A 25,938-nucleotide genomic window follows, 5' to 3' on the forward strand; every position below is an offset into this window, starting at 1 on the left:
TCAGTACCCCTTCATGATGAAAACCCTTAACAAATTTGGTATAGAAGGAATATACCTCAAAATGATACATGACAAGCCAATGTTCAATATTATAAAACTATGTTTGCAGATGACATGATGTTATACATGGACAAATTTAACTCTCCACCAAAAAACTGTTAGAACTGATAAACTCTAAATATTATGGTAGTCAAATTAAAAGGGAAGAGATGTTACAATAATCTCATTGAATAATAGAAGAAAGAATGTCAGCTAACTAAGAATGTCAGTGTATTTGCTGATTCTGGTGTCTAAAAGAGATGTAACATTCTACATGTAAAGAAAGTACCTTTAATCACACTTTAGGCCGGCGCCGTGGCTCACAAGGCTAATCCTCTGCCTTGCGGCGCCGGCACACACCGGGTTCTAGTCCCAGTCGGGGCGCCGGATTCTGTCCCGGTTGCCCCTCTTCCAGGCCAGCCCTCTGCTGTGGCCCGGGAGTGCAGTGGAGGATGGCCCAAGTCCTTGGGCCCTGTACCCCATGGGAGACCAGGAGAAGCACCTGGCTCCTGCCATCGGATCAGTGCAGTGCGCCGGCCGCAGCGCGCCGGCCGCAGCGGCCATTGGAGGGTGAACCAACGGCAAAGGAAGACCTTTTTCTCTGTCTCTCTCTCTCACTGTCCACTCTGCCTGTCAAAAAAAAAAAAAAAAAAATCACACGTTGACAGATGTAGAGGCCATGTTCATTTATTCACTTTTAATATTAATCCTTAATGAATACCAAGCAAAAAAGAGTAAATGACAATTGTGCCATGACATTTGCAATATACTGTACAGCAATCCATCCCAGATTTGTAGCTGTCTGGTATTTTGACATTATGTTGGGGTAAAATTCAGAGTAGTCTTTTATATTAGATAATTTCTCTCATCCTGTTTTTCAATTTGACATTTTTTCCTAGATATAATGTATCCATAGTCAAATTTATGGTTAGTGGATAGGCCACTCATATAAATGAATCTTACATGTAGTACAGTGGCCATATTTATCCTTCAAGATGACAGAATAAATAGAACATATAACAATATAAATAAAACTTTGGTTAAGATGCAGGTTGTTGTCATAGCTAGAAAACTACATAATGAGAAACTAGAAATAGAGGGTAACACTGAAATTTTCAGAACATGAAGAAATGATATTCAGTCAGATGCAGCTGGTATGGACAGATGTGTTAATGACACAACCATGTGTTTTCCTCTGTGGATATACTTATTATAATTTATGTCTTAGAGTTAGTGGTCAAGGGTAATCACAGTATTTATCACTCAATCTGGGACTTTGGGGAGTGAAAAGGAGTTTCTATTAATTAAATTGTCAGAAAAATAGACATGAATTGGGATTGTCCTGGGAAAAATTGGCACGGATTGTAAATTCACAGAAGTTGGTTTGTTTTCAATTAATCAACTATGTAAATAAAGCTTTTTGACATCTACAGCTTCTTTCTGAGGTGTTTAATTTACAGATGGTTTAATTAGGTCTCTCTTGCAAAATTTGGGGCAGAAAGGAATATTAACACTTTTAGCATCATATGCCCAGTAAGCTCTTTCCTGGATTGTTTTCACCCTTCAGTTCACCGAGAATTTATTATTTTCTCACATAGCCTCCTCTGCTCACTCACTCTGAAGAGTTCTACAGTTTCACCTCCACAGTAAATAAAGAGAATGCAAACAAAAAAAAATGTAGCAGGAATGGTATATTCAGAAAAACATCATCCTGAAGCCATTATACTAATAAGTGACTTGGGCAATAATTGTCAATGAAATCTAAAACTATCTTATGAGAGCTAGGGAGAAAGACATTTACATAATCTCAAACATGCTCCTGACAGGGTATTTCAAATCACAAAAAGAAAATAATCACTGCAGTTGAAAAAAATCTGCGGGGTCGGCGTCTTGGCTCACTTGGTTAATCCTCTGCCTGTGGTGCTGTCATCCTATATGGGCGCTGGTTCTAGTCCCACTTGCTCCTTTTCCAATCCAGCTCTCTGCTGTGGCCTGGGAGTGCAGTGGAGAATGGCCCAAGTGCTTGGGCCCCTGCACCCATGTCGGACACCAGGAAGAAGCACCTGGCTCCTGGCTTCAGATCGGTGCAGCGCCAACCGTTGCAGCCATTTGGGGAGTGAACCAATGGAAGGAAGACCTTTCTCTCTGTCTCTCTCTCTCTCACTGTCTATAACTCTACCTGTTAAATAAATTTAAAAAAAAGAAAGAATCTAGGCAACATCCTTTTAACCATTTTATCAAAATTGATAACATTGAAAACTTGTTAGATGTGTTGACCTGTGGTGCACTGAGAAAGACACAATATAATATGTGTAATATCTCTTGGGAAAATGCATAACTTAAATCTAATCATGAGAGAACTGGTAAATCCAAACTGAAGAAGCTCTCTAAAACTGGAAAAGTCAAAAAAAAAAAAAAAAGACAAAAAAAGGCTAAGAATAAGTTTCAGAATAACAAACACAAAGGACATGGTGGGACTTAGTGCAGTGTATGATTCTAGGCTGAGAAAAAGAAATTACTCTAAAGGAATTACTGCGATAATTGAAAAATTTCCATATAGACTACATATTAGATAACAATATGCAACAGTGATAAATTTCATGAATTTTAAAATTAAAGTACAATTAACAGTATAATTGATATTCTTTTTCAATTTTTAAAGTTTTTTTTTAATTTGAAATGCAAAGCTATAGAGATGGGGGGAGAGAGAGAGAGAGAGAGTGAGAGGGAGAGAGAGAGAGAGAGAGATCTTATATCTTAGGGTTCATTACCCAAATATCTACCACAACCTGAGCTGGACTAGTCCAAAGCCAGGAGTTGAGTAATCTATCTGAGTTTCTCAGGCATATGGCAGGGATCCAAGTACCTGAGCCATCATCTACTGTCCCCCAGGGTGTACATTAACAGGAAGACAGTAGATTGCATTAGCAGGAAGCTAAATTGGAAGTGGAGTAGGACTCAAACCCAGGTGAAATGATAAGGAATGCAGGTATTCCAAACAGAAGCTTAACCGGCTGCATCACAATGCCTATCCATTTAATAACCTTTTTTCTTTTAAATATTGATTTACTTATTCTAAACACAGAGAGAGAGAAGGGGAGGGAGGAAGGGGATGGGGGAGGGAGGGGGGTGGGGGAGGGAGGGAGGGAGGGAATGAATCTTTCACCCACCACTTCATTTCCCAAATGGCCACAACAGCTAGGGCTTGGGCAGGCTGAAGCCCAGAGCCAGGAGCTTCTCAGGTTTCCATGTGGGTGCAAGGGCCCAAGTACTGGGTCCTTCTTCCACTGTTTTCTCAGACTCATTAGCAGGGAACAGGATAGGAAGTGGAGCAGCTGGGTTTAACCGGCATCCATAAGGGATGATAGCACCATAGGTTGTGGCATAACCTGTTATGTCATAGCACTGCCCCCAACACCCTTTTTCTCATGAGATACATGCTGAAGTATTTAATGGTGAATGATTATAATCTCTTACTCTCAATGGTTCACAAAAATTTGGAATAACACTTATAAAAATAATGTGCATATTAGTCTCCTTGGGGTATCATATAAAAGTACCACAGACTAGTGCCTTAAACAATAAAACGTATTTTCTCACATTTCTGGAGGACTTAAATCTGAAATGAGGATGCTATATCAGATGTTTTGGTGAAGACCGTCTTCCTCACTTGCAGAGGGCTGCTTTCTCACTGTGTCCTGACGTGGGTAAAGAAGGAGTGTCTCTTCCTATTCTCAGAAGAACACCAATTCCATCTTTATAACCACCTCTAAACTTAGCTACTCTCAAAGTAGTATCTCCAACTAGCATCCAGTAAGGGACTAGGGCCTCAATATATGAATCTGGAGCTGGGTGGACACAACTCAGACCATGGCAAATTACTATGACAGTGTCTATGTCTATGTATGTTCTCATATATAAGCGAGGTTTGATTTATGTATAATATATATATATATAATATATTTAAATCTCCCTGAGTATGTGTGTGTGTGTGTCTGAGGAAGAGGAGGAGAGAACAATGTAGCAAAATATTAACAGCAAAATGAATACAAGTAAAGAGTATATGGTATTTATTGCACTATTCTTACAATTTTCCTAAATAGTTTAATTTTTTTAAGTAAAAGATTTAACAATTATTGAATGGACTTTTTTCATCTTATTATTGTCTCTCATGGTGCACTTATTGTCTTTTTTCCTGGATAATTTCTTACAATTTTCAGATTATTTGTTTATTATCAGTCTCCCTTGCCAGATCTAAGCCTGAGAGCTGGGATTTGGTCTGTGTTTCCACTGTTCCATCCACATCACTTCACCTGCATGTCACTGCTCAATCATTATTTGTTGAAAGAATAAATGGGCAGAGTCTGAACCTTACAAATGAACAAATTGAAGCAACAGGTACATCTGCACAATTAGCCAACATGGACCTTACAGAAACCAGTTGTGGATCTGATTGAGATCTTATTAGCTCTGGTACATACCAGTCTAACTGCTTAGCACTACTTACTTTTGAACATTTGGTCTGCCACCAAATGTACATCATTAAGAGAAATGGCTCCTGCAAGGTGTCTCCTGGTCCACCACAGATGTTTGCTTGCTGGAGCTGCCTTTCTCGTCTTTGCTGTCTCTCCAGGCAGTGTGCATCCCCTGAGCATCTGCAGATGTGCCTGCCACGGTTTCCTGAAGTCTTTCTTACCCTTTGGCACAGTGATCATGCTCTTTGCTTTCAACTCTTTTGCAATTGCCAAATTGTACTTAATTTTTATTTATATAGTTTATGTGGCAATTTATGTTCTTATAATTTTGTATATGAATAACATTCTTATCATAAATTATCTTGTAAACAATGATAAATTATCTTGTGTTGCTAAATAAGATAAATAACCTAGTATAAATTATCTTGCATACTAATATTTATCTTATCTCCATAACTATATTTTAAATTCTTTGAGTGCAGAAGGTATTTATATACCATTTTATCTTTCCAAGAATACCTAGCTCACTGTGTGCACATAGGAAGCTTGTCTAAGATTTTGTTTTCATATCTAAAATCTGTGGTTGGGTCATATGTGGTTGTAACTTTATGAATGTTATGGTGCTTTTAAAAATATTCACACTTCTGTAGCAGTTAAATATAAAATCAGAAAATATGCTTAAAATTAGTATTAAAATTAGTAATTAGTATTAGTATTAAAATTAGTATTAGTATAAGATAGAGGAAGTATTTAGACCCATAATCTGGAAGTGGAAATGACAAGGCAGTCTTAAGACTTACTACACTTCACACATTCACTAAAGAATTCTCCATTTTTTTTTCAGTGTTGGCTTGTGGGCTATAGTAATGGTATTTTCTTTCTATTTAGAGTGTATCTTAGTAATATGGTTTCAAAAACTCTTGATAAATTCTCTACTGCAATATGAAGTGAGGCCACTGGTGTTGGAAAGAACACAGAGTTTGTAGAATTTTAAGTTGTGAATTGGTGATATTATCCGGTCAGACTCTCCTTGCAAAGCATTTATAGCACTGACTTACCTACCTTATAATGCCTGAGGCAGCTTTAATTTTTCAGAATTAAAGCTGATTTTGTGGAAGGTATATCTGTGTGTATGTATGTTTACGTGTGTGTGTTTTGCCACAGGTCTATGGAACATAGTGACTTCTAACACAAAGATCATAGAACCTTATAGAATTAGTGCAGGCTTTCTAGAAATACATTTGTGCCTTGTGCATTGTTTAAGCAGTAACAATATCTTTTTCATATATTATTTTTCAATGATTTAGAAATGATGTTATGATTTAAACATTCATTTTTGAAAATGATACATAATTCATAGTACCATTTTGCCATGTATTTCTTTTTTTTTTTTAAGATTTATTTATTTATTTGAAAGTCAGAGTTACACAGAGAGAGGAGAGGCAGAGAAAGAGAGATCTTCCATCTGATGGTTTACTCCCTAGTTGGCTGCAATAGCCGGAGCTGTGCCGATCTGAAGCCAGGAGCCAGGAGCCAGGAGCTTCCTCTAGGTCTACCACGTGAGTGCAGGGGCCCAAGGGCTTGGGCCATGCTTGCTTTCCCAGGCCACAGCAGAGAGCTGTATGGAAGTGGAGCAGCCAGGTCTCGAACTGGTGCCCATATGGGATGCCGGCACTTCAGGCCAGGGCGTTAACTTGTTGCACCACCGTGCCAGCTGCCATGTATTTCTTAACAAATATTTAATTTGCAACTATGATCCTATAGGAGTCTAGGAAAAATTAAAATCTGAAAAGAAGTTCTCACATTTTTGCCTTTCAAAAGGGGAAAAAGGAAATGGAATGAGGAATCATTATGTTTTCCTTATAAAAAGAGAGAAAAAGAGTATGAAAAACTCTTAGTATTTGTTGCAATATGTGTTGTACAATCTTTTAATGTTTAGGTATGTTTTTAAATGTATGAAGAATTTTAAAAAATTGCTTCTCATACTTGAAAATACTGGCACATTGTTTAATTTACTCTCCAAGCAGTTCTCAAAGTGTGTTCCAGGAATCCCTGGGGTGCCTGCAAACATTTAATGAGGTCTATGAGGTTAAAATTATTTTCATGGTAATGCTAAGACATTATTTGCCATTTCCTTTTTCTCTTTTGAGTTTCCAGGCTACATGACATGTGCTACTATGGTAGACTGAGGATGCAGTTGTTTTCTATGAAGCCAGAAATGAAAAAATTATGTGAAAATGTAAAACAAAGTCTTTCACTATTTTTTTGCCTTACAACATAAAGTTTTTCATAAATATATTTCATTGATATGGTGGATTTATAATTTTAAATAAATTAATTAAAAATATTTAAATTTTTTTTCACTTTTAATTTCTAATATAGTAAATACAGATAACATAACACACACTCTTTGGAGTCTCGGTATTTTTTCAAAGTGGGAACGGGGTCAAAGAACAAAAATCACTATGACTGCTATTTGAATTGATAGAAATATATTCTCTATAACATTTATAGAACTAGTATTTATTTGACAATTTGAAATCTAATAACTTAATTTTCAATGTTTCAAAAAAACAAAAAAATCTGAAGTTTTTTAGTTTTTATATCTCAAAGTCCTGTATAAAAATCTATTTGATAATATGAGAAGATAAAACCATAAAAAGCTATGTTCTCCCTCATTTCGTTTCCAAAGTAACTCAGTTAAGGAATCAGAATCAGTCTTCACATCAATGTCAACATTCCTATCATTTTACCCACTATTTCTGTCTGTAAGAAGGAGGTACTATATAACTAGTGACTTCCTTCATGCCAACTTTATAAGAGACTTGAACAAAGTCATCTGGCCAATAAAAGCTTAGTACTAAATTTCTTGGTTACAAAACTTACTGATTTGATGTTCTTTTGACACTATTTTTTTTTTTTTTGACAGGCAGTGTGGACAGTGAGAGAGAGAGAGAGACAGAGAGAAAGGTCTTCCTTTGCCGTTGGTTCACCCTCCAATGGCCACCGTGGCCGGCGAGCTGCGGCTGGCGCACCGCGCTGATCCGAAGGCAAGAGCCAGGTGCTTATCCTGTCTCCCATGGGGTGCAGGGCCCAAACACTTGGGCCATCCTCCACTGCACTCCCGGGCCACAGCAGAGAGCTGGCCTGGAAGAGGGGCAACCAGGACAGAATCTGGCGCCCCAACCGGGACTAGAACCTGGTGTGCCAGCGCCGCAAGGCAGAGGATTAGCCTAGTGAGCCGCAGCGTCAGCCACTAATTTTCTGATTAATTAATGTTACATAGTACTTCAGTTCAACCTAATAGCTAAAAATAAACTGGATTAATGGGGTTAAATTTGACATTTTTACCTGTGATATGATTCTCAATAGCAAAATGACTTCTACTTTCAGCAAGATAATGCTACAGAATGGAGGCAAAGAAAATAAGCCCCACCTTTCAGAAATGTCTGTTATTTTTGGATAAGACACAAGAACAAAAGCAAAAATAGACAAATAGGATTTTAATAAGCTAGAAACCTTCCTCTCAACAAAGAAAACAACAGAGTGAAGAAACAACTTAAGGAATAGTAAAAAATATATTTGCAAGCTATTAATCCAACAAAGGATTAATATCCAGAATACATAAGGAACTCAACTCAGTATATAACAAATAGTATGATTTTAAGATTGACTAATGATGTAAATAGACATTTCACAAAAGGCTTACAGGAGCCCATATTTGACACAGCAGTTAAGACTCCTACTGGGACAACTGCATCCCATATGGAAGTGCCTGGGTTTGAGTCCTACCTCTGCTTCCAATTTCAGTTTCCTGCTAATGTAAACCCTGATAGGCAGCAGGTGATTGCTCAAGCATTTGAATTCCCACTGCCCAGAAGAGAAACTCAGACTGAGTTCTTGCCTCCTGGCTTCAGCCTGGCTTAGCCGTGGCTATTGTGGGCATTTCTGAAATGAATCATTGGGTGGAAGATATATCTCTGTCTCTGTCTCTCCATGTGTGTGTCTACTTTCCAAGAAAAAAAAAAGAAGCAATACAAATGGCCAAGGATGTTACAAATTTTTCAACATCATTAATCATTGTAGAAATGCAAATCAAAAGCACAATGCGATACTGTCTCACCCCTGTTGGATGGCTATTAATGAAAAGACAAAAAGTAACAAATGCTGGCAACCCTGACAAGAAAACTCTCATATACAATTAGTAGGAAGACAAATTAATGCAGCCATTATGAAAAACAGTATGAAGGTTCTTAGAAAACTAGAAAAAGACCTGCCATATTATATAGCAATCCCATTGCAGGGTATATATTCCAAGGAAAGGAAATCAAACATTCAAGAGACATCTGCACTTCAATGATTTTTGAATTATTCACTATTGCCAAGAAATGGAATCAACCAAGGTGTCCACTGCAGGTGAAAGGGTAAAGAAAATGTAGTATATATACAAAATATGTTATTGTTTTGCCACAAGAATGAATGAAATCCCATCCTTTGCAGCAACATGGATGAGCCTGGAGGACACAATACTAATAGAAATAAGTTAGCCTCAGAGAGACAAATCCTGCATGGTGTCATGCAAATATGAGTGCTTAAAAAGTTGATCTCATAGAAATATAGAATAGAACAGTGGTTAGCAGGGTCAGGCAAGGGTAGGGAGGGAGGGGCATAAATGGTGGTTGGTGATTGATTGTAAAAATACAGTTAGGTAAAAGGAATCAGTTCCAGTGTTCTACAGCATAGTAGGATGACAATAATTAACAGTAATTTGTTGTATATTTCAAAATAGTTAGAAGAAAGAATTTAGCATATTCCTAACACAAAGAAATGATAAATGTTTGGGATGATGAATATGTTAATTATCATAACTTTGAAATCGGAGAAAATCCCCTAAAATTACACTGAAATGTGGTCCCTTAAGTTCCCCAGAAGTGCTATCTGGGGTGCCATATGTGCTACAGGAATTTGGGGTGCCATACAATTTCACCATGTGCTTATTACTAAATTCCTAATATTAATAAGCCCAAGAGTGTTCTTGCCTAATATTTAGAGAAGAATTCAAAATACCGGCACAAATAAATGAGGCAGCATGGCACATTTAAATGTTTATTTAGTGAGAAAGATGCATAGGAGAGTGAGAGCTTTATTTAAGAGAGAGAGGTAAATAGGGGTTCATACTGAGCACCAGGAACCAGCCACGTGGAAGAGCATCTAGGCCTGTATCTGGGCCAGGAATCCTAGGGTGTGTGGCCCGAAGGCCATGCACCCTGGAGGCACAGGGCTACAGCAAGCCCGCCTCCTGGCAGCAGTCCAGGGAAGAAGAGAAGTGCCTGGACACGCTGTGTCCCAGGCTTTTAACCCACTTTCAAAGGGGAGTGGTAAATTAACCTGATTGGCTGGTGGGCACCCAGATGTGGCCAAGTAGGGGGATGAGGTCACACAGGGGCGTGCTGACGGTATCAGGAAGGGGCATGAGGTCACACAATGCGTGGTGAAGGCATGGTCTTGCAGTTCACAAATCTAATCAATTTTAACCTGTATGCCTGCCTACTTCAACCTGATCATGAATCATCATGTATATGCTATTAAAATAGCATACATAAACTTATCTTTTATTTTCATTTTCCATGAACTTTTTGAAAAACATACAACCCATTCTAAACTTGGGCAGTTTGGGAAGTAATCAGCTTCAGGCACAGCCTGCAGACCTAAAACCAGGTCATTCTTGTGCCTTTGTGAAGCTGACTGTGAGGGAACAGGTCCCCGCTCAGCTCATATGTACTTCTTTCCTTTGTTCCATCTCTTTGGAGTCTTCAAAGTATTTGAAGTAGAGGAGAAAACAAAAATCAGCTAGGATTTTTTTCTCTAAATTCTTAACTGCAAATATTGTTTTCAATTTTGGAAGTTTCAGAATAAAAAGTACAAGGAGAAAAATGTTTGTGGGGGGAGGAGAGAGAGAAAATTACACATTTCACTTTATACACTGTTGAGGATCACCAGCCCCACTCAGGATATCCCTCAGTACAGGAATTACTAGACACCAAAGAGGCATAACTACAAACATCTTAATTGACTAAGATATACCATTCTCTGTAATTGCATAGAAAATGCATGTATTCCCTTTCTTTGACTCTTGAATGCTTTGATGTCACCAAGGGTAGTTCATGCATTATTCATTCATTGTATAATCACCTGGAAGCATTTCCTTTTTGTCTTAGCCATTCATTGCTAACTCAGAGTTTTGAGTCCCAGATGGGAAATTATACAGGTTATTTGAAAAAAATAATGCTTTCCTGGGAAAGCCACAAGATATTATGATTGATAATTAACTTTAATACCAATTTTTTAAAATATATGAAACAATATAAACTTCCTATCTAGAAATTTTGAGAATAATTTCCTACTTTACATTTACTCCTTTTACATTTATATTACATCTTGTTTACATAATCCAGCCAGTGAACAATTTTTTCTTTTTCTTTTTTTAATTATTAATTCCGTCATTTAACAGGTGAGTTGTTTGAATCAGCTTTGAGACACCATTACTTTCAGTAGGCCACTATGTTGTCAACTGAGATATTAATGAGAGTGGCAACAGAGAAGAAAGAAAAAGGAATAGAAGAAGAAGGTAGGGAGATAGAGAGGGGTTTTCAGGAAGGAAGGGAGAGAGGGAGAAAAATAAAAGAAGACAAGAAAAGGTCCTACATCTGTTTTCTGTATTTAAATAATTTTATTTATTTCTATTTTTAGATATGTATCATGTACAACTTGATGTTTTGAAATAAGTGTATGTTATGGAATGGCTAACTCAAGATAATTAACAAGTGCATTACACACATCTTTTGTGGTATTGAGAACATTTAAAATCTCTGAGCTGTTTCCAAGAATGTGCTACACTGTTATTTAGAGTCATCATGTTGTAGAAGAGATCTCTTGAATTTATTCCTTCTATGTCACTGAAGTGTTGCCCTCTTTAGCCAACATCTTCTTGACCACGTGCTTTTTTCTTCTTTTTTGTCTTTTTCAGACTCTGCCTTTTACTCAGTATTCAGAATCTATGCATACTAGTTGATCTCATAGCAAATTTTCATGTTTTCATCTATTTCTGACTTTTAAACTAATTGCTTTATCAATGAGTACCCTAAGCCCTAAGGTTAAAAAGTAAATGAATAATGACAGAAGAATCTAAATTCTTGTTCCTGAACCTTTTATTGATTTTTTTTTTTTACAGGCAGAGTGGACAGTGAAAGAGAGACAGAGAGAAAGGTCTTCCTTTGCCATTGGTTCACCCTCCAATGGCTGCTGTGGCCAGCGTGCTGCGCTGATCCGTTGGCAGGAGCCAGGTGCTTCTCCTTGTCTCCCATGGGGTGCAGGGCCCAAGCACTTGGGCCATCCTCCACTGCACTCCCTGGCCACAGCAGAGAGCTGGCCTGGAAGAGGGGCAACCGGGACAGAATCCGGCGCCCCGACCAGGACTAGAACCCCGTGTGCCAGCTCCGCAAGGCGGAGGATTAGCCTATTGAGCTGTGGCACTGGCCGATAGTCTTTCCATTATTAAATATACTTACTCCCTTTTTTTTCAGTGATAGTTGTTTTCAGCCTTAAGTTTCTCAGTTATTATCAGTTTAAGACAAAAAGACTTTATGAAAGTCTATAAAATTTTAGCAAAACGCTTTAACAGTGTTTCAGTTTTTTACTTAAAAATACAACCATTAGATTGAAAAGAGTTAAAAAGAAAATGTTGCATCATACTCTCTGCTTTCCTCTGAACAGAAAGAAAAAGAGAGAGAGAGAGAACAGAACAGGAAGGAAGGAAGGAAGGAAGGAAGGAAGGAAGGAAGGAAGGAAGGAAGGAAGGAAGGAAGGAAAAAAGGGTAAAACACAGACATTACAAATGGCTCCCTATCCATGTTTTGGATTTCACCAGCAATTACTTACATATGCACTGACACACACACACACACACACACACACACACACACATCTCTCAAGAATGTCATTGCAGCCATGAAGTTGGAGTCCTCACATTTAATATATTCAGAAACTATACAGAATGGTCTCATTAAGAGAAGTCCTATACAGACAATTTTAAATGTTCCAGTAGGTAGAGGAAAAATTGAAAATGAGATTTGTTTCTTTCTGTTTCCTTTGAAGGACAGGATGGAAAGTGAGGTGTGAAGTTCAGAGCTTTATTTCTCAGCAAGATCTTGGAATCACAAGTTGAAGTAATTTGAATAGTGTGCATCATCCCCCATCACTTAGGGTACAGGGGATGTGTTTCCTCCTGTCTGTGTCTGTTAACATGTTCACAAGCCTGCCATCTGAGAAGGAATTTTCCCTGGCGGCCATGACCTAATTTCAAGGTTCTGGCAGACAAATGCAGCAACTGACAACCCAGGTTTTCCTATTTAGCATATTAATCGTCTACATTTTTAGCATGCAGTCATGATAAGATGAAGCCTGCGAAGGATTTGCCAGTTTTCCTGAAATCAGCTGATGGAACACTCTTTGTAACCCTGTAGACCTCTGATTTCCCATGCATGAATTCTCTTGTGCAGGAATCTCTCAGCCTCCAAAGTTTCGGACTGGCATTCAGATTCAAACATATGCTATATAATGAAGAGTGATTGGATTCTAGAGGACGCCAGAGCTTACCAGCTCAGAAGACTATGGGCCTGCTGCCTGGGCAAGCTTCTTTATACAGGATCTTCCTCCCCCCACCCAGTTAATTCCTTTTTACGTTTGTTTCCATAATCCAAAGAAGGGCATTTCTCTCTTTAAGGACAGAAATAAATATATATGCAGAGGCAAATGAGCCATTCATTCTTCTATTTGCTGATGATATGCATTCTTAGTAACAGAGTAAGAGAAAATCTTATTGATTTAGCATTCAAAAGTATATTATGTTGGAAATAAATATAATATTTCTGTGTTTGAAAATGTTATACAACCTATTGTTTGGAAAACATCATTGGGCTTGCCTGAAATACTCTTGTATCCTATTTCTTCATAAATATTGACAGAAATGTGTTTTTCCAAATTTAGTGTTTATAGGAAATAAATTAAGCTGGTTTTTGCCAGAAAGAAATATTGTTCCTAGGCTCATTTCATTTAACTTGCCTTATCTGTTTGTTTTGATTGAGCAATTTTTTTACTTTTTTCCCCTTTCATGTAATGTTAGACAACTAGAGCTATCCAAAAGGAAGCTTAATATAAATATATCAGGGTTTTTAATTATCAACCTGAAGCTTTCATTTTTCTTTGGGACTTCAACTCAAAGCTAGTGACAAAATTAATGGAAAAACATAGGATAGTTCTTAGAAATCATGTATTTTTTTTCCTGTGTCTTGTATTTGCCTGTGTATGTTTTTCCCTCCTGGCATTTACAGAAAGAAATAAGGAAAACTCAACAAACAGAGCTTAATTGAAGAGAGAGGCAGCTGACTTAGTAGATAAAAGGCAGAAGAAGTATTTCATGCTAATAAGACACTGAAAATTACCTGAAGATTAGAATAAAAGATTGAATATATGCCAAAAATAGATTTGTTAAATACCACCAACTAAAGTTTGTGATTTTTCATTCTTCTAAGTTGGCCATATTCTACCATTTTATACATAAATAAAAATGACTTCCAGGCATATTTGATTGCAGACTGAATTACTCTATCACAGGATGACAAACAATGACAAATAGTTTCCCTGTAATGAAAAGTCTGGCAGATCCCATATTCTCAGTAAAAGTGTGAGGAAACAAGGCAGATATTTCTTTCATTCTAACTCTTTTACATGTAGGGAATAGTCCTGTCAATCTCTATTATATCATTAGGTCACCAGGCAGGTTTGGTATTTGGCAAGGCAGTGCAAGTTTGGGGATAATTTTCCTGACTAGCAACCCAAATATTGAAGATTAATTAAATCACTGAAAGTCTTGCATAACAAATGTGTTTTGCTCACTTGTCAACATGGGTATAGATGTTCACATTCTAATAAGAACAATGACAGAATTCCATTTTCAGACTCTAGCATTCTTAACAGTAGCAGTGGCAAACATCGAAATGGTGAGTTTTATTCTTTATCAGCTTCTATAAAACTTGACAGCTTTCTGCACATTGCAAATTCTCTAAAATCATGTTGGCTTTATACATTAGCTACAACTTATTCCTGGAGGTAGAGAAGACGGTGTGATTGAAAGACTATGAGATGGAGTTCTTTGAGGTAACGAGCTGTCTTACTCACTTCTGTGGTTTCCTATGTTTCCTATAAAAGAGAGTTAATAGATGCTTCAGTGAATGAATGCATAAAGTTGTGAGTTCATAAAGGAATTTATCCAGAAAGTTGAAGGGCCTGAATTCTTTGTGCTCCAAGGGAAACTATCAGAAAGTAAACTTGAATAATTTGGAAGTGGGGATTGAGGATGAAGAAAGGACCCTTTTTCTAAACTCAAATAGTGCTGTTATGCAATATTTTCAGTTTAGAATAAAGAAGAAAATGACTTCTTCTGCCAAAGAGGAAGTGTAAATCTGTTTACTTCTCCACCATATGCCACAAGAAAAGAAAAATCAGATGTCAAAGAGAACACAGGCTGGAGGAGGCAGATCATTTACAAAGACCAGGAACAGACACGATGAGACAAAAGATCACATTTAATAAGTGCATTAGACAAGAGTTCTAAGACGTGGACCTGTAAGTGTGTGCGTCTGCAGACCTTCAGAACATCCTTGACCGTATTTCATTTGTCTACAAATTCTGTTCTTAACATGCCCTTTCCATCATCCTAATCTATACTTTTGAGCACATATCAGGTGTCGTGAAACATCTCTTGATTTTGTGGAGTAAACTCCCACATCTTCCAACAGCACATCACACATGCCTCCCATTCTTCATCTACTTTTCTCCTACTGGAATTCAAGTACCTAGTACTCCTACTGGAATTCAAGAGAGAGGGAGGGAGGGAGGGAGGGAGGGAGGGAGGGAGGGAGGGAGGGGAAAGAAAGGGAAGGGAAGGGAAGGGAAGGGAAGGGAAGGGAAGGAAAGGAAAGAAAAGAAGAGAAGAGAGGTAAAGAGGGGAGAGGAAGAAAGAAAGAGAAAGGTGTGTGTGTGTATATATATATATATAGAGAGAGAGAGAGAGAGAGTGTATATAAATATATATACATACATATATATATATATATATATATATAGAGAGAGAGAGAGAGAGAGAGAGAAAACTTCCATTTTCTGATTTACTTCTTGAATGGTCACAAAGGCCAGGTCTGGGTCAGATCAAAGCCAAAAGATAGGAACTCCATCCAGGTCTCCCACTTGGGTGTCAGGAGCCCAGGGATTTGGGCTCTCTGCTGCTTTCCTAAGTGTATTAACAAGAAACTTGATTAGAAGCAAAGTAGCCAGGACTTGAACTGGCACTCTAGCTGTACCAAAATGCCAGCCTCTCACTTTCAATCTTCCATATCTTTATATTATGTACATTTTTATATTTGTCTCTGTTATGAGCTACATTATCTCTCACCACAAATTCATCAGGTATTCCTAGTACTTCAAAATGTGATGATATTTGGATCCTTAAAAAATAATTATTTTTTGTAATTCTTTTTGTAATTTTGTAATTCTGTAATTAATACACAGTTATTCTTAAGTGTTGAAAATTAACTGAAATGTGATCCCTGTTAAACATAAGAGTGGGAATAAGAGAGGGAAGAGATGTATAATTTGGGACATGCTCAAGCTGACTTGCCCCAAATGGTAGAGTTAGAAACATACCAGGGGATTCCAATTTAATCCCATCAAGGTGGCATGTACCAATGCCATCTCACTAGTCCAAGTGATCAATTTCAGTTCACAATTGATCATAATGAAAGGACTAAGAGTCAAAGGGAGCACATAAACAAGTCTAGTACCTGCTAACACTAACTGATAGAATAAATAAAGGGGGGAGTGATCCAACATGGGAAGTGAGATACTCAGCAGACTCATAGAATGGCAGATGTCCTAAATAGCACTCTGGCCTCAGAATCAGCCCTAAAGGCACTCGGATCTGGCTGAAAAGCCCATGAGAGTATTTCAGGCATGGAAAGCCAAGACACTCTGGCAAAAAGATCTCTGTGAGTGAGATCCCAGTGGAAAGAACAGGTCTTCAAAGAGGGAGGTGCCTTTCTCTGAAGGGAGGAGAGAACCTCCACTTTGACTATGACCTTGTCTAAACAAGATAAGAGTCGGAGAACTCAGAGGGCTTCCATGGCCTTGGAAACTCATGACTGGCGCATAGGGAGATTACTGATGCCATAGACAGGAGTGTCAATTTGTAAAGTCAACAACAGGAGTCACTGTGCACTTACTCCTCATGTAGGATCTCTGTCCTTAATGTTCTGTGCATTGAGATTTAATGCTATAACGAGTACTCAAACAATATATTTCACTTTGTGTTTTTATGGGGGTGCAAACTGTTGAAATCTTTACTTAATGCATACTAAACTGATCTTCTGTAAAAAAAAAAAAAAGAAGAAATGATCAATTCCCAACTTGACTCTCACTGGGATTAAACATGACAATAGGTCTGATCTGATTTCATCATCATTTAAAAAAAATCATCTATTATTTTTCACTTTATGTTTCTGTGTGGGAGCAAACTGTTGAAATCCTTACTCAATGTATACTAAGCTGATCTTCTGTATATTAAGAGAATCGAAAATGAATCTTGATGTGAATGGAAGGGGAGAGGGAGTGGGAAAGGGGAGGGTTGTGGGTGGGAGGGACGGTATGGGGGGGAAGCCATTGTAATCCATAAGTCGTACTTTGGAAATTTATATTCATTAAATAAAAGTTAAAAAAATAATTAAGTTATAATGAGTTAATTTGTGTATATCTTAATCCAGTACTACTGGTGTACCTGTAAGAAGAAAAAATTGAACACAGACAATACAGAGAGAAAACTATGTGAAGACACAGGGAGAAGACCACTGTCCACAAACCAAGGAGAGTCAGTCCCGTCAGTGTGTTGGACTTCCTGTCTCCAATATAGCAGCCATAGCAGATCAAGTCTTCTAATTGAATTGCTCAGCCTATTTCACTTAGTAAAATTCAAAGTTCTTGTTTAGCCTACTAGGCTCTTTGCACTCTAATACTTTTTTGTGTCTCTAATTAATCTCTCTCTCTCTCTCATTGTTTACAATCTGTTTTGGGTTTAACAGTTGTGCTTCTACCTTAAGGCTTTTGCACTACTTGGAATGCTCTCAGCTAATCTGAAAAGCTATATTCTTTGCCTCTTTCAAGTCCTTGTTCACCTTCTGATCATCCTAATATTGTATCCATATCCCATTTCTAGCACTCCCAGTCCTCCTAACATACTCTATTATGTTCTTCTTTCTTTGTTTCTCACTGTTTAATATGTGGCTGCAATTAAGAAGACACCAATTCCTTGAGGGCAGTGATCTTTGTCTATTTTATCCACTATGTAGCCCAAGTGTTTTGAAGAGTACCTTCACAAATTAGTTTTCAATGAATATTTGTGAAATTGATTAGTGAAACACACTGGCTAAAGGTATCACTTATTCTTGATTGAAAAGCAAATATAGCTTGATATCAGAATGCTCAGAAGAGTATATGATAGTTTCATTTTAGTTGGTTACAAGATTTTCTAAAATTCCATATTGTAGGTTCAATTATTTTTAAATTTTTTTAAAAATCTGAGATAAATAAATATAACTTTTAGATTGATTTTCCTGAATGTTATTTGAAGATTTTGGTGCTCACTGAGCAAAACACAAGAAAGTCATGGTTTTTACTCAATCAATCTAGATAAAGCTTATTTTTTCAAGGATGAATGCATTGTAAGAATTCTGTTACTTTCATCAAAATACCTGAGAGAAGCTTACTAGGAAGTAAGAAGGTTTATTTTAACTCACGGTTTGGAAGTTCACAGTTTATGATGAGGCAGCCCCATGGCTCTGGTGTCTGATGGAAACTGATTTTTGATGATGATGGATGGTGTTTGATGATGCAATGTCAGTGCAGGTGTACATGGCAAGGCAGGAAGCAGAGAGACACAGGGAACTCCCTCTTCTACCCTCTTTTTGGTTCTCCCTTATAATGCCACTGTGATTTGATTATGGGGCTCCTCCCTAGCAATCTGATCCAAGCTTCACCTTCAGATATCATACTTGGATCAAGCCCCCAGCATTAATCTATTAGCTATGAAAATAAGATTGAGGTCTGCCTGAGCTTGGGAGCCAAATTCTGTTTGAACTGTAATAATGAATTAGAGGGGCTGGTGCCATAGCTAACTTGGTTAATCCTCCACCTGCGGTGCCAGCATGCCATATGGGCTCAGGGTTCTAGTCCTGGTTGCTCCTCTTCTAGTCCAGCTCTCTGCTGTGGCCTGGGAAGGCAGTGGAGGATGGCCCAAGTGCTTGGGCCCAGCACCCGCATGGGAGACCAAGAGGAAGCACCTGGCTCCTGGCTTCAGAACCAACAGAAGGAAGACCTTTTTCTCTGTCTCTCTCTCTCACACTGTCTATAACTCTACCTGTCAAATAAAAAAATTAAATAATGAATTAGATATTTTTACAGCTCTTGCATCAATTTGTGCAATTCAACTGAGCAATATTTATTGAGAAATTTCTATATACTAGGCATTGTACCAATCCTTTTACTTAAATAATTCTATTTACTCAGATCAACACCCTTTGAGATGTTTATTTCTCTTTGAGATATACTAATTCTGAGATTAGTATGAGAGAGAGAGAGAGAGAGATGAGAAGTTCTGAACCATATCAGCAGAGACAAAGCTATTCAGAGACTGTCTCTAATGTTTTCTCTACTTCCCTACTTTTCTTTTCACCAACTTTCTTTGGCTGCCATCTACCTTACATTTCCACCAAAAGCCAGAGAAAAAACTGCTGTGTTGTGGTAATTTTCATAGTTCAACATATATAGATAATTTGTGGTTTTGATTTTGTGTAATTATTGGCTCTCAGATTGTCATGGCTTGAACAAGTGCAGCAAACAATGCAGCAAACTCTAGCATTTTAATCATTGAAAAATAGCTTTCCCTTCTATGCCACTTTACTTAAGCCTTTAAGCAACACTATCAGGTAGAAATCACCACTGTCATATTATAGATGAGGAAACAGGCTCCTAAGATTCTGAGATTTGATGGTTGCAGAACAACCCCAAATAAATCATCTTTCTCATAGCAGATAGTTGCAAATTAAAAATAATGAGAAACTGGCATTGATTTGTCTGATTGTGGTTGGCACAGATGGGAGAAAGACATATAAGGCACTGGTGATGTGGCTCTCCTTAGAGAATACAGAGATTTGATTAAGCTTTCCTAATCCTAGCACCAAATAACTTGCCCTTTGTTTGATATGGATTTTACAGGGAGAGAAATAACCAATTCACTTTTGCTTCAGAAGTACCTTAAATGAAAAGCTGGACATATTCCTTTTTGATAACTTCATGAATGATTCTTTATCCAATTCTGTTTGAAGTAAAAGTCGGAATACTTTTTACTTTACACCTTGATAAATGCTAATTTATTGAATTTATTTTGAACTTGGAGAATTCCTCAGGACATAATATTTTTTGTAATTTCTTCACAGGTCATAATTATGATAATTTGATAATCACACCTATGATAATTAAAAACTAAATTTACATGCTTTTCAACAAATTTGTGTATCTTAGTCATTTGGGGCTGCTATAATAAATCCCATGGCTTGAGTGGCTTTTACAAAAACATTTATTTCTCACAGTTCTGGAATCTGAGAAATCCAAGATTAAGGCAGTGGCACTTTCTGTCTTGTGTATGGCCTCCTTGGTTTTTCCTCATATGGTGAAAAGTGTGAGAGAAGCAGCAAGCTTTCTCTCTCTCGTCACTTTTTATAAGGGCAGCAATTCCATCATGAGGGCTTCATATTGCTTGACCTAATTATCTTCCAAAAGCCCTCTTTCCAAATATCATCACAGTGAGCGTTAGTTTCTTTTCTGTTCTTTTTTGTTTGCTTTGTTTTGTTTTAATTTAGTTTATTTATTTGAAAGTCAGAGTTACAGAGGGAAAGATAGAGGTTTTCCATACACTGGTATACTCCCCAAGTGACCACAATGATCAGGGATGAGCCAGGCTAAAGTCAGGAGCCAGTAGCTTCATCCAGGCCTCCCACATGGGTGGCAAGGGCCCAAACACATGGGCCATCTTCTGCTGCTTGTTTTAGGCTATTATTAGGGAGCTGAATCAGAAGTGGGGCAGCTGGGAGACGGATCAGCACCCATATGGGTTGCCAGCATTTTAGGCATTGGCTTTACCCACTATGCCACAATGCTGGCTCCAAAGAGTTCCAAATATGAGTTTTGAAGGGACACATTCAGTCCTTAGCCCTACTCTAACATCAACACTAATGACCTTTTCAAACGTAATATATTTTGTGGAGTTTTCACATCTTTTTTCTTATAATAAAGGAATATTTCTTATAAAAATTTTAAGAAAATACACATATGGGGACTACTGCTGTGGCAGTACTACTTTACTGATCAGTCTAGCTCCAGCTGTTGTGGCCATTTGGGGAGTGAACCAGCTGATGGAAGACCTCTCTGTGTCTTCTCTCTGCCTGTAACTCCTCCTCTCAAATAAATAAATAAATCTTTAAAAATAAGAAAATATGCATATGAACAGAAATTAGAAAATAAGGTAAAATTATTTCTCTATACTAGCAAAAAAGCAAGTGTTACCATGACATTATGATAAATATTGTATTATGTTATAATTATGTATATATATATAATTATAAAAATGGAATCCATGTGTATATTGTTTTTATATCTTTTACCTAACAATATTTTTAAATTGTATGTATTTATTTTATTTGAAACAAAGATGTAGAGGAGAGAGATAGACAGACAGGTATCTCCTATCTACTGGTTCACTCCCCAAATGCCTGCAACAGCAGGATGTTACCAGGAGCCAGTAATTCAATCCAAGTCCCTGGGGAGCAGAAAATGACGATTCAAGTATTTGGTTCCCATCCACCCACATGGGAGACCCAGATGGAGTTCCAGGCTCCTAGCTTTAGTTTGGCCCAGCCCCAGCTATTGGATACATTTGGGGAATGAACTTGTGAATGGCAAAATCTCTCTCTCTCTCTCTTTTTCTCCCTTTGTCTAGCTCATAAATAAAAATGAATAAACTCTAAAAAAAAACAAAGTTAGTATCATTATGTTCCTGAATTTGTATATAGGAAGTACATGAAATCTATATATCTTAAATAAAATTAAAAAAAAATAAACACAAAGGCAAGATGAAGGCAGAGACTTGCCCAATGGATGTGGAAAACAAGCAGGCAAAGATGACATAAATTTGCAGGTTAGTTTGGTGGAGTAAGTGATGGAAGGTTGTCGGAATGTAATGGAGCAAAGAAAAAGTAAATAGGTATAGAGTTATCTTTCAAAAAGTTTAGTAGGGAAAAAAAAGAAACCAAAAGCAATGTTAGACAGGAAGATTTAATCACATATGTTTATAGTAGTTTCCTTTGTAAGGGAATAAAGGTTAAGTGTCTTTGTATTTGGAAGAAAGAAGCATTCCGCTGGTAAAATGTTGCAAGTGCACAACACTGGAAGACAGGAAAGATGTAATCAGGACTTAGAAAGTCAGCTTATCTCCAGAGAGTGGAAGAAAGCAGGAACAACAGTGTGTGTAGGATTGAGCTTAATTTGAATTTGAGGGCATTTTTGATCTACTTTATCTTTTCATGAAGAAATAATTTGTAAGTACTTGTCTTAATATTGATAAGAGCAGCTTCGGTGTTTGCAATATTTTAGAGAAATAGAATGTGGCATCATCAAAATAAGATAAAATTGAAGACAGATGCTGAGAGGCCAAATGAAGTTGAAAAACAACCATGCATTGTAACTGCAACAATCTAAGACTGTGTTGCAATTTCTTCTGCAGCTTAGGGGAGGAAATGTGAGTTCTTGCCTGTTTTGAGGCTATGCAGGCCAAGTGGGTAAGAGAGACAGGGAACATCCTTACTTTACAGGATCAGTCATGGAGTCTAGACTGGGTAGGGAGAGAAGTGAGACCAGAGGTATACTGAGGCGGCGAGAGGATCAAGGCATTTGAGATCTGTGTGTAGTAAACAATTACAGTAGCCTGGCTGACTGGCAAAACAGCTGAAAGCAGATAAGCCTATGGTTAGAGTTTAGAATATACGCCTTTAAGCTTTCACATATTAGAAAGCAAGATCCAAGACGAAGGCATTTTGAGCTTCAATGACTGTTTACAGCCCTGAAGAGTACTTTTTTTTCCTTCTAACTACTTGTTGAACTCTTTACTTAATATAAGGTTAATCTTATGAGTGTAAAGTAAACTGAAACTAGATCATTGTAAAAATTAGGCATCGTGGCTCACTTGGTTAATCTTCCACCTACGGTGCCAGCAACCCATATGGGAGCTGGGTTCTAGTCCTTGTTGCTCCTGTTCCAGTCAAGCTCTCTGCTGTGGCCCGGGAAGGCAGTGGAGGATGGGCCAAGTGCTTGGGCCCTGCACTCGCATGGTAGACCAGGAAGAAGCACCTGGCTCCTGGCTTCGGATCGGCGTAGCTCCGGCCATAGCGGCTATTTGGGGAGTGAACCAATGGAAGGAAGACCTTTCTCTCTGTCTCTCTCCCTCATGTCTAACTCTATCTGTCAAATAAATAAAAGAAAAAAAAAGAAAAAAGTTAGAGAGGGATTAGGAGAGGAAGGAGGAGGAAGAGTGGGAAGTATCACTATGTTCCTACATCTGTATACATGAAATTTGTATACCTTTAATAAAATTTTTAAAAAAGAAAGAAAATTGCCATGTGTCTTAGTCTATCCAGGCTGCTATAACAGAATACCATATATTGGCGGCTCTTAAAGAACAGACATTCATGTTTCACATTCTGGAGACTGATGTTCACGATCAAGTGAAGAACCTTAAAAATCAAACCAAGATGGAGTGACTTAGCTAACACTATTAAAAACAAGAAGTCACCTTTACCCCAAATAAAAAATTAAAGTTTAAAATTACAGCCCTAAACTTTTTTCCCCCAAAGCTAAAATTAGGTGCAGCTATAAAAATAAGGGACCCTATGCTTAGCTAGCTGCGACACTTGTGCCTGGCTGTGCTAAGACCTAACCCAGTTTGTATGCCTCCTAATACTCAGATAACGGTGTGGGAAGTGGGACGCCACTCTCCCACAAGGGGAACAAAGGGAGCAAGACATCGCCCCCCCACCCACCCAAAGGTGAACAAGATGGCGCTGGCAGGGAAAGGAACTACTAAAGAAGTAAACAACAAAATGGCGACGAGGTGCATGCCTCCCATGTGATCCTGTAGCTGATTGGATAGAAGACGCATGCCCTTCACATGAACAACTCGCAGATTGGACTGCTATGTGCATGAACTCTATAGTGCTTTTGATTGGTCGCTGTGGGTATATAAACCGTGTGGCTTGTACTGGGGGCGCTCTCCGGACTCCCGAGTTCAGGAGGCCCGTCTGTGCAGATGTCAAATAAATCCTCTTGCTTTTGCATCAGCTGGTCTGGAGTCTGAGTCTCTGGGGTGTGCCTCTCGACGTGTTAGCATCCTCACTCCAAGGGTCTAACACAAGGTGCCATCAGATTGGATGCCTGGAGAGGGATAATTTTCTGCTTCATCGTTGGAAATTTCCTGCTGTGTCTTCATCTGCAAGAGGGGTTGGTGTTTCTGTGGAGCTGCTTTTCTAAGGGCACTAACCCATTCATGAAAGCCCTGCTGTCATAGGTCCCACATCCTAATACCATCACCTTTAGGGTTGTGAGTGCAACATACACATTTTGGGAGAAACACAGACATTAAGTCCATGACAGTGTAACTAATAAGGAAAAAATATATTGACAGTTTTCTTTAAAATTGTTGTAAAACATATTTCAAAGAGAAAATAGGCCTAAATTATATTTAAAACTGAAGAAGCACTGATTTATGCTTATAGGTTTATAGTACATTTATCTAAATAGTGGTAAGTTCCTCAATGCTCAGAAACTTGCTAACAAGGTTGGCAAATTATAGTTTATAAGGAATTCAAAAAGTTCACGGAATACATGTATGAGGAAGACGCTAGGCATGGATTTCAATTATTTTTGCACCAAAAAACCCCTTATCTTTTAATTTCACTTCCAGGAATTTTTGAATTAACCTTGTACTCAATCCAGGAATACTTTCAAAGCTATCCTTCTACAATCTCTTGAGTTAGTTCATGGGAGTCTGTGTTCTACTATGTATCTGTAGCATGCCTGGACAGAAGTAAAAGGAAATACAGTTTTTGAAATTGCTATTCAAGTCAAGCATAAAAATATCCACTGACCTGACACCATTCTGTCAATTTTCTGGTTACTCCATTATTGCTAAGGATGCATGCACCCTAAATGGGTGAGTGGACACTATGAGTACTTCGTCATGAAAAGAAATTGATTTTTTAAAAAAAATTTTAAAAATGCATCCTACCCAAGAGATCTGTGATGCTTCACAGAGATGGAGTCTCAATAATTTATTTATAGTGTGTTCAACACTATTTAAGGTCAATCAAAGAAATTTCTTGCATGGTCCAGGGATGATTTAAATAAGACACAAAATGAAGGTCAGGGATTGTTAGCTCATGCAAATCCTCTTGTTTGCTTAACACACACACACACACACACATATATAAACTAACTTTAGAGTGGCTATTAATATAGGTTTTCAATTCAATCAGTTTAGCAAAAATGGCAAACATAACAAAGTGTTACCACAGATACCTATCATTAGAGTTTTATTTGATCTATGTCTAAGATCAAATACATACTGTTAAGTGGTGCCCATTTGCAATTTTGTATACTCTGTCACTCTATCTGTTATTATGAGTTATTTTAGCCTTAGAAAAATCATTTCTTAAAGTTGGGTATCATATTGGCTTGTTAGTTTTTGAACTTGAAGTCCACATTGAAAGAATATTGACTGGGGGCCGGTGCTGTGGCTCACTTGGTTAATCATATGCCTGCAGCGCCTGCATCCCATATGGGTGCCAGTTCTAGTCCCGGTTGTTCCTCTTCCTGTCCAGCTCTCTGCTGGAAGGCAGTGGAGGATGGCCCAAGTGCTTGGGCGCCTGCACCCAAGTGGGAGACCAGGAGGAAGCACCTGGCTCCTGGTTTCGGATCAGCGCAGCGCCAGCCGTGGCGGCCATTTGGGGAGTGAACCAACGGAAGGAAGACCTGTCTCTCTGTCTCTCTCTCTCTCACTGTCTATAACTCTACCTGTTAAAAAAGGTTCAATCTAACAATTTAATTCTTGCTAAGGCTTTGCTTTCTCTTACAAGGAACAAAGACTTACAGACAACAAGCTTAGTCCTGTCACTTTTCAACTTTTTTTTTAGTAAATTCGAGTTTTTGAACTGTG

The sequence above is a fragment of the Oryctolagus cuniculus genome, chromosome 3 (assembly GCF_051225735.1).
Source record: "Oryctolagus cuniculus isolate XC-2025 breed Fujian yellow rabbit chromosome 3, ASM5122573v1, whole genome shotgun sequence".
Taxonomy (NCBI): domain Eukaryota; kingdom Metazoa; phylum Chordata; class Mammalia; order Lagomorpha; family Leporidae; genus Oryctolagus; species Oryctolagus cuniculus.